The sequence below is a fragment of the Stegodyphus dumicola genome, chromosome 11 (genome assembly GCF_044657685.1).
Source record: "Stegodyphus dumicola isolate Sdum_Otavi_A_Nest chromosome 11, ASM4465768v1".
Lineage (NCBI taxonomy): Eukaryota > Metazoa > Arthropoda > Arachnida > Araneae > Eresidae > Stegodyphus > Stegodyphus dumicola.
The window spans coordinates 115708440-115720869 of NC_140778.1; the positions used below are offsets into that span (position 1 = coordinate 115708440).

Consider the following 12430-nt stretch of genomic DNA (forward strand, 5'->3'; position numbering starts at 1 on the left):
TGTTTTCATTAACACTGTAGCTGGAAATTTTTGTTCAAAAATCTCAATTTGTATGCTCTGTGTTTTGGGAAAAGGGGCCATTGCATCAAACATTTGCAACACCTTATTTCTAAGCCCCGCCTACTAAGAGAAACACTGCATTCCTCATAAGATGAGTTGAATTTCTACTGAATGTCGATGGTGCGTATTTCTATTATTTATCCGATTATCGTATTTCTATTTTAGTATTATTTTTAAATGTTAAATATATAAGCATAATAATTCTTTTTCCTAGTGCTTTTCGCCTATCATTATGTTTTACTATTTGAAAACTGCAATGCATCATTTCAAAGATAAGCAGTGGTCACTTTTTTTAATATACATCGTTTCTCAAGATCTGCTAGTGATTTATACACATACGTGTAGCGCAATGGTTTAAGAACACTATTTTTAAAATTCGAATTTGAAGAGGCAAGTCTAAAGTTGTTTAAGTAATGGTACGATTAAAGAAGTTCAGGTTTAGGGTAATTCTTTACGTATAAATTTGAAAGAGATACTTACAATAACATCAAGTCATTTAAATTATATAGCTAGTAACAGGTTGATTGGTTAAGAGCCTTAGCTTTTTTTATACTTTCTTATTAAAAAAAAAATTATTTAGGAAATCTGCAGGAAGTATGGAAAATAATAAAATAAAGTTAAATACAAATAAAATATGATGCTTGTAATATAAACGCTGACACTTTAAAATAAACTACATTCAACCATATTCTTTCCCGTTGGAAATTTTTTCTGTTTTGCTTTGTCTGTTCTTTACTTACGGTTTGAACTCCAATGTTAATGACAAGCATGATCAGTCCGTTATATATGTTTCTTTGTGTATTTTACACGGAAAATACGTTCAGAAGCCTATCTGAATGTTATCCACATATTTAACATTTAATTCATTCACTTATTTTTGCATCTATAAAAATATTCGTTTGCAGGAAAATAAAGTGTGAAAATAAAGTGAAAATAAAGTGATTTTTTTTTGCTACAAGAATTTTTGAATTTTTAGCCATGTCACAATCTCGTCTTAAATTTGACGAAACACACTGCAATTTGAGAAGTTCTTTGTTTCTGCCTCTCTTCACTATTAAAGGCAAGGCATTCTTGCCCTCACTTGGCAGGGCCTATTTGCTTCCCTCTGCTTCATTTTCCTAACAGAGCGACCGCACACCCGACATCTCCATGTATCCTAATCTCCTTGTTTTGAACACAATAGGCTTTGTAGAAAGTCTTGTATTTGCCCACGTCTCTCTATTACTTTTCTATTGACCGTGTACCGCGTTAACAGACAGTTAACGCTGAAAAAAACTAAACTGGCATATAAACCAGTTTAGTTTTTTTAGATTAAATTTGAAAAATATTATGCAGAACAAAGTTTGAATTTTTAACAAAACTAAATTGAAATCTTCAGTTCCAGGTACACCTTCTTTTATTTCCAAGCCTCTTCTTCTGCGTACTGTGCTCTGAGAAGCAATTGTAGCTCCTAAATTTAAAATCGTTTAAATGTCAGTCGGAATTTCAAGAAGACGAATAAAATCAAATTACTAAATTTCAAATAACTTCGAATGTAATATATTCCAAATGATCAGAAAGTAAATGGAGGATTAATACCTGCATTTTTAGTTACAATGATTGGTTCGCATGTTTTTCTAATATCCCTAACCTACTTATTATGCTGAATTTTTTGCACACACAATCCACATTTTATTACGGTCATTTGCTGTTCTTATATTTTCACTTAGTCGTGCAGTCATGTTACGAATTTTGTATTTAGTTTGATATTTTTAGTAGAATTATAATTAAAATTTTTGAGTTTCCCCATCTATAGAGCGCGGGGTAAATTTTAACAGACAGCTGCAACGTCGGAAAAGTAAAAATATAGGAGCACGTGCTTCTAACACTGAACAAATGGATAACTCTTTAATTTCATTTGAAATGACAGAAACGTTATAGAATACTGTGTTAGCTGTAACCGTAATTCCATCCTCTTTGTTTACCGGAAATTGCGAGAAGTAAAGAAATTACTGGAAATTTTTGGCGACCGATTGAAAGCTGTAAAATACCGGAGAGAGACATCTTAGTTCAGTTGCTGAATTAGTGTTATTGCGCCTTGTTTTAGTACTGTGTGAATTGAAATATCAGATTTAGCTTTCTCTTTAGAAGCGCATTTTGTGGAGGGGGGGGGGATTTTCTATCAATTAAAAATTTTTAAAAGTTTGAAGTCTAACTACTGATTATACTGCGTGATATTGTGAACACTTGTACGAATATCTCTGATGAAAATTCCAACGTTCTGTTATATTTCTTTTGATAAGGATAATTTTTGTGAAAATTTTATCACACTTTTTTCATTCATTCTGTTACGAACCCGTACGCAAGCAACACTTTTTGGTGTCATAGGGTTATTGAATGCCAGTGACAAGACGAATGGTGAAAAAATAAGGCAGTTGATGCCAAAGTTCGCTGCGTTCAAAGAAGAAATGAAAGCTGAAGAAGTTCCGTTAAAGAAGAGATGGAACTGTTAAAGTAAAAATGAAACTGGGGAAAGAAAGATGGAAGCTGTTAAAGCAAAAATGAAAGAGCGACAAAAAAAAAAAAAAAAAAAAAAAAAGGATGGAAACTGATCATGAATCAGTTAAAGGGGAGAAAGTCGTTGAAGGAAAGATGGAATCTTGTCAAGAATCCGTTAAATCAGAGATAAGGGCTGCTAAAGAGGAAATGAAAAGTGAAATTACCTGCATAAGAGAAAACACATCTGAGGCTATGGAAGTCAGAACAGACTCAGTTGAAAGTAAAGTTGGACAAATTGAAGCAAAGGTTTCTTCTGTCAAAGAACAAATAGAAAAGCGAGTTTCATCCGTGAACAACAAATCGTTTACAGAGTTTCTTGTGTCAAAAAAAACAAACAGAAAGAAGATTTTTCTGCCGGCCAAACGCAAATCGAACAACAAATTGATGATAGGTTTTCTGCAGGCGCCAAAGAAGTTCACGTGTTGAAGAATTTCGTAGCGACGCCAGGGAGCAATACTGATGGATTACCCATGCCTGCTCGTTCCTCTCTGAATCTATCCAAGTATGATGAGAAGAGCTCCTCTCATATATATATAAGACACAATTTTCTATAGTGGCGGATGCGAATGCATGGGATTCACAAGTTAAGGCCTGTCGTCTCGCCTCTTCTCTAAGAGCAGACGCTACGGATATTCTTCAACCTCGTTCAGAAAACCAGAGACTAGACTTTGAAGCTCTAACCGACAGAAGTGTTTAAAAGAGTACAGCAGGCTTCAATTAAAATCGTCTCACCATAATCCCCCAGAAACACTTCAGGAACATGCCACGGATGTCGAAAAGTTCTCATCTCGCCTTTTTTTTAGAATGCCCGTCAGAAACAAGAGAAATCCTGTTCTTGCAGTACTTCATGGACATCATCTGGGAACCTGAATTATAGAAAGCACTGCGAATGGCGGATGTCAAAGACTTAAAAAAAAAGCACTGGGGTGTACTCCATGAAATTGGAGGTGGAAATTCTGCTTTTCACCTCTCTGGAATGGGATTACATATCTTGCAATCCGAGCCGTGTTGCTGTGTATTTTTTATTACTCACTACATCTATACCATTAGATGTTCCTAAAAAGGTTAGCGATAAAAGAACTTATACATTATCAAGTAAAGTTTTTTCAGTGATTTTCTCCTGTTTCCGTACCTAAGATTTTTCAAAATCAATATCTGCATTAAAAATGGGTTATAATATCAAACTCCAGCTACAGCTTATTTCTAAGCACCACCCACTGCGAGACGCTGGCGCTGTGCATACAGTGTTTTGAATTCTTTATTGCAGAAAAAAAGTGAAAAAAATTAAATAGAAATAATATAGGACGTTAATAATATAAAATTGTGACACTTTAAAGTAAGCCATATTCAATTATATTCTTCCTCCTTTGCAAGGGCCCACCAGCGGCCGAGCGGTAAAGTCGCTGAACACTGGTAGTTCGGTCCGAGGTTCGAATCCCGCGAACGGGCTGGCTGCATGGGCGTTTTCGTGGTTTTCCCCATGTGTAACGTCTATACGAGCCAGTTTCCCTTCCTCCACGAAGGCATACCTCCTCTTAGGCAGATAGCCCTCGAGGCTTTGCCATAATCACACACACACTTCCTCCTTTGCAAGTTTTCTCTTTCTTTCTCTTTAAATGCTATTTTTAACGGTACAAATCTCTATCATAAAACCATGTTCTGCCGAATCTTGCGTCCATAAGCGCGCAAACGCGTTCATGTATCGTCTCATTAATACAAGAAGATGCTAATAGCTAATAAAGTATTATGCCTGAACTGAAAACTGCGTCTCGATTCAGATGTTAAATATAAACAAAACATTAAGAAGTTCCGAAAATAATCGATTACGCGAGCTTTAATTAACACTGGGTGAAATTTCAGTTGCTCAAGTAACATCTGATGTTTAATAAATGCAGGAAACGATGGTTAGTAAATTTCAAAACGGAAAAACATTAAAATAAGTATAAAAAGAATTTAATCTGAATTCCATTTCTATTAGCTTGGTTTGCACTGAAACTTATGAAATGATATAATTACATTGTTTCTTGACCACAACACCTAAAAATTGCAGTGGCTCTTATTATATTCATATTGATATAAATTCTAAAAAAAATTGCATTTGTTCTTAATATCTTTATATTAATTATAACAAGCTAATAGAAATAGACACTAGATAATTTTTTTTTAATATATATACATTTTTCTTTCTCTTTAGGAGGGAGGCTTGTTTTATAATTATTGTTTCTGTGTGAAATTTGAATTATGAGCAGCATAATATGGAAGGAAATTTCAGTGGACTTTATATCTGTTTTTTATATATATCTGATTTGGAAAAAGTTATCGTAGACTTATACAAATACTATTCACACATGTAATAGTTCAGATATTTTACTTCTGCATTTTAAAAAATTTTCTTCCGCACGTAATAAAAAGCGAATTGTAAATTTTATTTGCTACACGAATTTTTCAAATCTTATCGCCTTAAAATGGCGAAAACATACTGTAAACTTGATAAGTACGTTTGCTTGTTGGTCTCATTTTGATTCGAAGGTGTCTTTCTAAAGCATCTTCTTTGCAGTCATTTAGCAGAGCTTATTTGTTTACGCCGGCTCTCCTCGCAAAGCGATACCACAGACGTACTCTGTATGTATTCCAGCCTCTTTGGGCCTAATAAATCGAATACAGAATTTGTACTACGATATTTGTTTTTGCTTCATTTAATACGAAACAACCTGTATATCTCTTGCCCAATACAGAAATGATACTTGATATTGTGTTTACATATTGTAACAATTTGTACTACGATATATGTTTTTGCTTCATTTAGTACGAAACAACCTGTATATCTCTAGTCCAATACAGAAGTGATACTTGATATTGTGTTTACATATTGTAATTTTGTGGCCTTCCCTAGGATGAGAGAAAAAACATTTGACCAGTAGTTAACAGTTAGAAGAAACTATGGGCAGTATTTCTTGCAACCACTACACGTTATCGCTTCTCGGCCTGTTGGCTAAGATCAAGTGTAGTATCTGTTCTTATCAGATTAAAATCTGATATGACACTTATCGCTTCTCGGCCTGTTGGCTAAGATCAAGTGTAGTATCTGTTCTTATCAGATTAAAATCTGATATGACACTTACAGAGTGTCCTGATTTTAATCTAATTTTTGAACACTCGGCTTGCGGTTAGGTATTTATACCGCCCTTGCCAAAGGTTGGCCCGTTATTGCACAGCCTCCGGGAGCGGCCTTACTAAAATTAAGAAAAGAATTTGCACGTTGCTTGTTTCCCTAAGTCTCACAGCATGGCAGGAAAGAGAAAGGCAATGTTTATAATATGCTACACACAATATCATTATATCATATCACGTAGTATCACACATAAATATCATTTTCCGATAATACGTTCGTTATACGAAAAGTTAGTGCGTTTCGCAAATTTATTGCATAGATATAAAAGGGTATTGAGTTTCTTGTGTCAGGTATAGTTAATTATCCAGAAGTGTAGGAAAAATCGCAGACATTTCCGAAATTTAGTGCTATTATTCAGAGTAACTTTTAAAGTATTATTCGAAAAGAATAAAGCTAATTAAATTTATTTTTTAATTTTTAGTAAAGAACTAAACTACTTACATTATTAAATTTTAAAATATTTATAAACTGAGATACTCCTCACACGTGCAATCAGAGCTGTATTACGTGATACTTTTATTGACGTCCGTTTCTCCTTCATATGTTACTAAAACGTTAGCATTGAAAGCTCTATAAAATGTAAAATATAAATATTTCCATTGTTTTCATTAACACTGTAGCTGGAAATTTTTGTTCAAAAATCTCAATTTGTATGCTCTGTGTTTTGGGAAAAGGGGCCATTGCATCAAACATTTGCAACACCTTATTTCTAAGCCCCGCCTACTAAGAGAAACACTGCATTCCTCATAAGATGAGTTGAATTTCTACTGAATGTCGATGGTGCGTATTTCTATTATTTATCCGATTATCGTATTTCTATTTTAGTATTATTTTTAAATGTTAAATATATAAGCATAATAATTCTTTTTCCTAGTGCTTTTCGCCTATCATTATGTTTTACTATTTGAAAACTGCAATGCATCATTTCAAAGATAAGCAGTGGTCACTTTTTTTAATATACATCGTTTCTCAAGATCTGCTAGTGATTTATACACATACGTGTAGCGCAATGGTTTAAGAACACTATTTTTAAAATTCGAATTTGAAGAGGCAAGTCTAAAGTTGTTTAAGTAATGGTACGATTAAAGAAGTTCAGGTTTAGGGTAATTCTTTACGTATAAATTTGAAAGAGATACTTACAATAACATCAAGTCATTTAAATTATATAGCTAGTAACAGGTTGATTGGTTAAGAGCCTTAGCTTTTTTTATACTTTCTTATTAAAAAAAAAATTATTTAGGAAATCTGCAGGAAGTATGGAAAATAATAAAATAAAGTTAAATACAAATAAAATATGATGCTTGTAATATAAACGCTGACACTTTAAAATAAACTACATTCAACCATATTCTTTCCCGTTGGAAATTTTTTCTGTTTTGCTTTGTCTGTTCTTTACTTACGGTTTGAACTCCAATGTTAATGACAAGCATGATCAGTCCGTTATATATGTTTCTTTGTGTATTTTACACGGAAAATACGTTCAGAAGCCTATCTGAATGTTATCCACATATTTAACATTTAATTCATTCACTTATTTTTGCATCTATAAAAATATTCGTTTGCAGGAAAATAAAGTGTGAAAATAAAGTGAAAATAAAGTGATTTTTTTTTTGCTACAAGAATTTTTGAATTTTTAGCCATGTCACAATCTCGTCTTAAATTTGACGAAACACACTGCAATTTGAGAAGTTCTTTGTTTCTGCCTCTCTTCACTATTAAAGGCAAGGCATTCTTGCCCTCACTTGGCAGGGCCCATTTGCTTCCCTCTGCTTCATTTTCCTAACAGAGCGACCGCACACCCGACATCTCCATGTATCCTAATCTCCTTGTTTTGAACACAATAGGCTTTGTAGAAAGTCTTGTATTTGCCCACGTCTCTCTATTACTTTTCTATTGACCGTGTACCGCGTTAACAGACAGTTAACGCTGAAAAAAACTAAACTGGCATATAAACCAGTTTAGTTTTTTTAGATTAAATTTGAAAAATATTATGCAGAACAAAGTTTGAATTTTTAACAAAACTAAATTGAAATCTTCAGTTCCAGGTACACCTTCTTTTATTTCCAAGCCTCTTCTTCTGCGTACTGTGCTCTGAGAAGCAATTGTAGCTCCTAAATTTAAAATCGTTTAAATGTCAGTCGGAATTTCAAGAAGACGAATAAAATCAAATTACTAAATTTCAAATAACTTCGAATGTAATATATTCCAAATGATCAGAAAGTAAATGGAGGATTAATACCTGCATTTTTAGTTACAATGATTGGTTCGCATGTTTTTCTAATATCCCTAACCTACTTATTATGCTGAATTTTTTGCACACACAATCCACATTTTATTACGGTCATTTGCTGTTCTTATATTTTCACTCAGTCGTGCAGTCATGTTACGAATTTTGTATTTAGTTTGATATTTTTAGTAGAATTATAATTAAAATTTTTGAGTTTCCCCATCTATAGAGCGCGGGGTAAATTTTAACAGACAGCTGCAACGTCGGAAAAGTAAAAATATAGGAGCACGTGCTTCTAACACTGAACAAATGGATAATTCTTTAATTTCAATTGAAATGCCAGAAACGTAATAGAATACTGTGTTAGCTGTAACCGTAATTCCATCCTCTTTGTTTACCGGAAATTGCGAGAAGTAAAGAAATTACTGGAAATTTTTGGCGACCGATTGAAAGCTGTAAAATACCGGAGAGAGACATCTTAGTTCAGTTGCTGAATTAGTGTTATTGCGCCTTGTTTTAGTACTGTGTGAACTGAAATATCAGATTTAGCTTTCTCTTTAGAAGCGCATTTTGTGGAGGGGGGGGCGAGGGAATTTTCTATCAATTAAAAATTTTTAGTAGTTTGAAGTCTAACTACTGATTATACTGCGTGATATTGTGAACACTTGTACGAATATCTCTGATGAAAATTCCAACGTTCTGTTATATTTCTTTTGATAAGGATAATTTTTGTGAAAATTTTATCACACTTTTTTCATTCATTCTGTTACGAACCCGTACGCAAGCAACACTTTTTGGTGTCATAGGGTTATTGAATGCCAGTGACAAGACGAATGGTGAAAAAATAAGGCAGTTGATGCCAAAGTTCGCTGCGTTCAAAGAAGAAATGAAAGCTGAAGAAGTTCCGTTAAAGAAGAGATGGAACTGTTAAAGTAAAAATGAAACTGGGGAAAGAAAGATGGAAGCTGTTAAAGCAAAAATGAAAGAGCGACAAAAAAAAAAAAAAAAGGATGGAAACTGATCATGAATCAGTTAAAGGGGAGAAAGTCGTTGAAGGAAAGATGGAATCTTGTCAAGAATCCGTTAAATCAGAGATAAGGGCTGCTAAAGAGGAAATGAAAAGTGAAATTACCTGCATAAGAGAAAACACATCTGAGGCTATGGAAGTCAGAACAGACTCAGTTGAAAGTAAAGTTGGACAAATTGAAGCAAAGGTTTCTTCTGTCAAAGAACAAATAGAAAAGCGAGTTTCATCCGTGAACAACAAATCGTTTACAGAGTTTCTTGTGTCAAAAAAAACAAACAGAAAGAAGATTTTTCTGCCGGCCAAACGCAAATCGAACAACAAATTGATGATAGGTTTTCTGCAGGCGCCAAAGAAGTTCACGTGTTGAAGAATTTCGTAGCGACGCCAGGGAGCAATACTGATGGATTACCCATGCCTGCTCGTTCCTCTCTGAATCTATCCAAGTATGATGAGAAGAGCTCCTCTCATATATATATAAGACACAATTTTCTATAGTGGCGGATGCGAATGCATGGGATTCACAAGTTAAGGCCTGTCGTCTCGCCTCTTCTCTAAGAGCAGACGCTGCGGATATTCTTCAACCTCGTTCAGAAAACCAGAGACTAGACTTTGAAGCTCTAACCGACAGAAGTGTTTAAAAGAGTACAGCAGGCTTCAATTAAAATCGTCTCACCATAATCCCCCAGAAACACTTCAGGAACATGCCACGGATGTCGAAAAGTTCTCATCTCGCCTTTTTTTTAGAATGCCCGTCAGAAACAAGAGAAATCCTGTTCTTGCAGTACTTCATGGACATCATCTGGGAACCTGAATTATAGAAAGCACTGCGAATGGCGGATGTCAAAGACTTAAAAAAAAAGCACTGGGGTGTACTCCATGAAATTGGAGGTGGAAATTCTGCTTTTCACCTCTCTGGAATGGGATTACATATCTTGCAATCCGAGCCGTGTTGCTGTGTATTTTTTATTACTCACTACATCTATACCATTAGATGTTCCTAAAAAGGTTAGCGATAAAAGAACTTATACATTATCAAGTAAAGTTTTTTCAGTGATTTTCTCCTGTTTCCGTACCTAAGATTTTTCAAAATCAATATCTGCATTAAAAATGGGTTATAATATCAAACTCCAGCTACAGCTTATTTCTAAGCACCACCCACTGCGAGACGCTGGCGCTGTGCATACAGTGTTTTGAATTCTTTATTGCAGAAAAAAAGTGAAAAAAATTAAATAGAAATAATATAGGACGTTAATAATATAAAATTGTGACACTTTAAAGTAAGCCATATTCAATTATATTCTTCCTCCTTTGCAAGGGCCCACCAGCGGCCGAGCGGTAAAGTCGCTGAACACTGGTAGTTCGGTCCGAGGTTCGAATCCCGCGAACGGGCTGGCTGCATGGGCGTTTTCGTGGTTTTCCCCATGTGTAACGTCTATACGAGCCAGTTTCCCTTCCTCCACGAAGGCATACCTCCTCTTAGGCAGATAGCCCTCGAGGCTTTGCCATAATCACACACACACTTCCTCCTTTGCAAGTTTTCTCTTTCTTTCTCTTTAAATGCTATTTTTAACGGTACAAATCTCTATCATAAAACCATGTTCTGCCGAATCTTGCGTCCATAAGCGCGCAAACGCGTTCATGTATCGTCTCATTAATACAAGAAGATGCTAATAGCTAATAAAGTATTATGCCTGAACTGAAAACTGCGTCTCGATTCAGATGTTAAATATAAACAAAACATTAAGAAGTTCCGAAAATAATCGATTACGCGAGCTTTAATTAACACTGGGTGAAATTTCAGTTGCTCAAGTAACATCTGATGTTTAATAAATGCAGGAAACGATGGTTAGTAAATTTCAAAACGGAAAAACATTAAAATAAGTATAAAAAGAATTTAATCTGAATTCCATTTCTATTAGCTTGGTTTGCACTGAAACTTATGAAATGATATAATTACATTGTTTCTTGACCACAACACCTAAAAATTGCAGTGGCTCTTATTATATTCATATTGATATAAATTCTAAAAAAAATTGCATTTGTTCTTAATATCTTTATATTAATTATAACAAGCTAATAGAAATAGACACTAGATAATTTTTTTTAATATATATACATTTTTCTTTCTCTTTAGGAGGGAGGCTTGTTTTATAATTATTGTTTCTGTGTGAAATTTGAATTATGAGCAGCATAATATGGAAGGAAATTTCAGTGGACTTTATATCTGTTTTTTATATATATCTGATTTGGAAAAAGTTATCGTAGACTTATACAAATACTATTCACACATGTAATAGTTCAGATATTTTACTTCTGCATTTTAAAAAATTTTCTTCCGCACGTAATAAAAAGCGAATTGTAAATTTTATTTGCTACACGAATTTTTCAAATCTTATCGCCTTAAAATGGCGAAAACATACTGTAAACTTGATAAGTACGTTTGCTTGTTGGTCTCATTTTGATTCGAAGGTGTCTTTCTAAAGCATCTTCTTTGCAGTCATTTAGCAGAGCTTATTTGTTTACGCCGGCTCTCCTCGCAAAGCGATACCACAGACGTACTCTGTATGTATTCCAGCCTCTTTGGGCCTAATAAATCGAATACAGAATTTGTACTACGATATTTGTTTTTGCTTCATTTAATACGAAACAACCTGTATATCTCTTGCCCAATACAGAAATGATACTTGATATTGTGTTTACATATTGTAACAATTTGTACTACGATATATGTTTTTGCTTCATTTAGTACGAAACAACCTGTATATCTCTAGTCCAATACAGAAGTGATACTTGATATTGTGTTTACATATTGTAATTTTGTGGCCTTCCCTAGGATGAGAGAAAAAACATTTGACCAGTAGTTAACAGTTAGAAGAAACTATGGGCAGTATTTCTTGCAACCACTACACGTTATCGCTTCTCGGCCTGTTGGCTAAGATCAAGTGTAGTATCTGTTCTTATCAGATTAAAATCTGATATGACACTTATCGCTTCTCGGCCTGTTGGCTAAGATCAAGTGTAGTATCTGTTCTTATCAGATTAAAATCTGATATGACACTTACAGAGTGTCCTGATTTTAATCTAATTTTTGAACACTCGGCTTGCGGTTAGGTATTTATACCGCCCTTGCCAAAGGTTGGCCCGTTATTGCACAGCCTCCGGGAGCGGCCTTACTAAAATTAAGAAAAGAATTTGCACGTTGCTTGTTTCCCTAAGTCTCACAGCATGGCAGGAAAGAGAAAGGCAATGTTTATAATATGCTACACACAATATCATTATATCATATCACGTAGTATCACACATAAATATCATTTTCCGATAATACGTTCGTTATACGAAAAGTTAGTGCGTTTCGCAAATTTATTGCATAGATATAAAAGGGTATTGAGTTTCTTGTGTCAGGTAT

At 34.4% G+C, this 12430-nt stretch overlaps 2 non-coding genes and 2 pseudogenes across 2 annotated transcripts; all 4 read left to right on the top strand.

Moving 5' to 3' along the window:
* Window positions 1–5570: 5570 nt before the first annotated feature.
* On the top strand, window positions 5571–5644 carry LOC146994289 (U2 spliceosomal RNA; annotated as a pseudogene).
* On the top strand, window positions 5645–5836 carry LOC146994290 (U2 spliceosomal RNA). The gene has a single exon (XR_015044254.1). It is a non-coding gene; the product is annotated as a U2 spliceosomal RNA (small nuclear RNA).
* Window positions 5837–11936: 6100 nt separating this feature from the next.
* Window positions 11937–12010, top strand: LOC146994291 (U2 spliceosomal RNA; annotated as a pseudogene).
* Window positions 12011–12202, top strand: LOC146994292 (U2 spliceosomal RNA). The gene has a single exon (XR_015044255.1). It is a non-coding gene; the product is annotated as a U2 spliceosomal RNA (small nuclear RNA).
* Window positions 12203–12430: the final 228 nt, after the last annotated feature.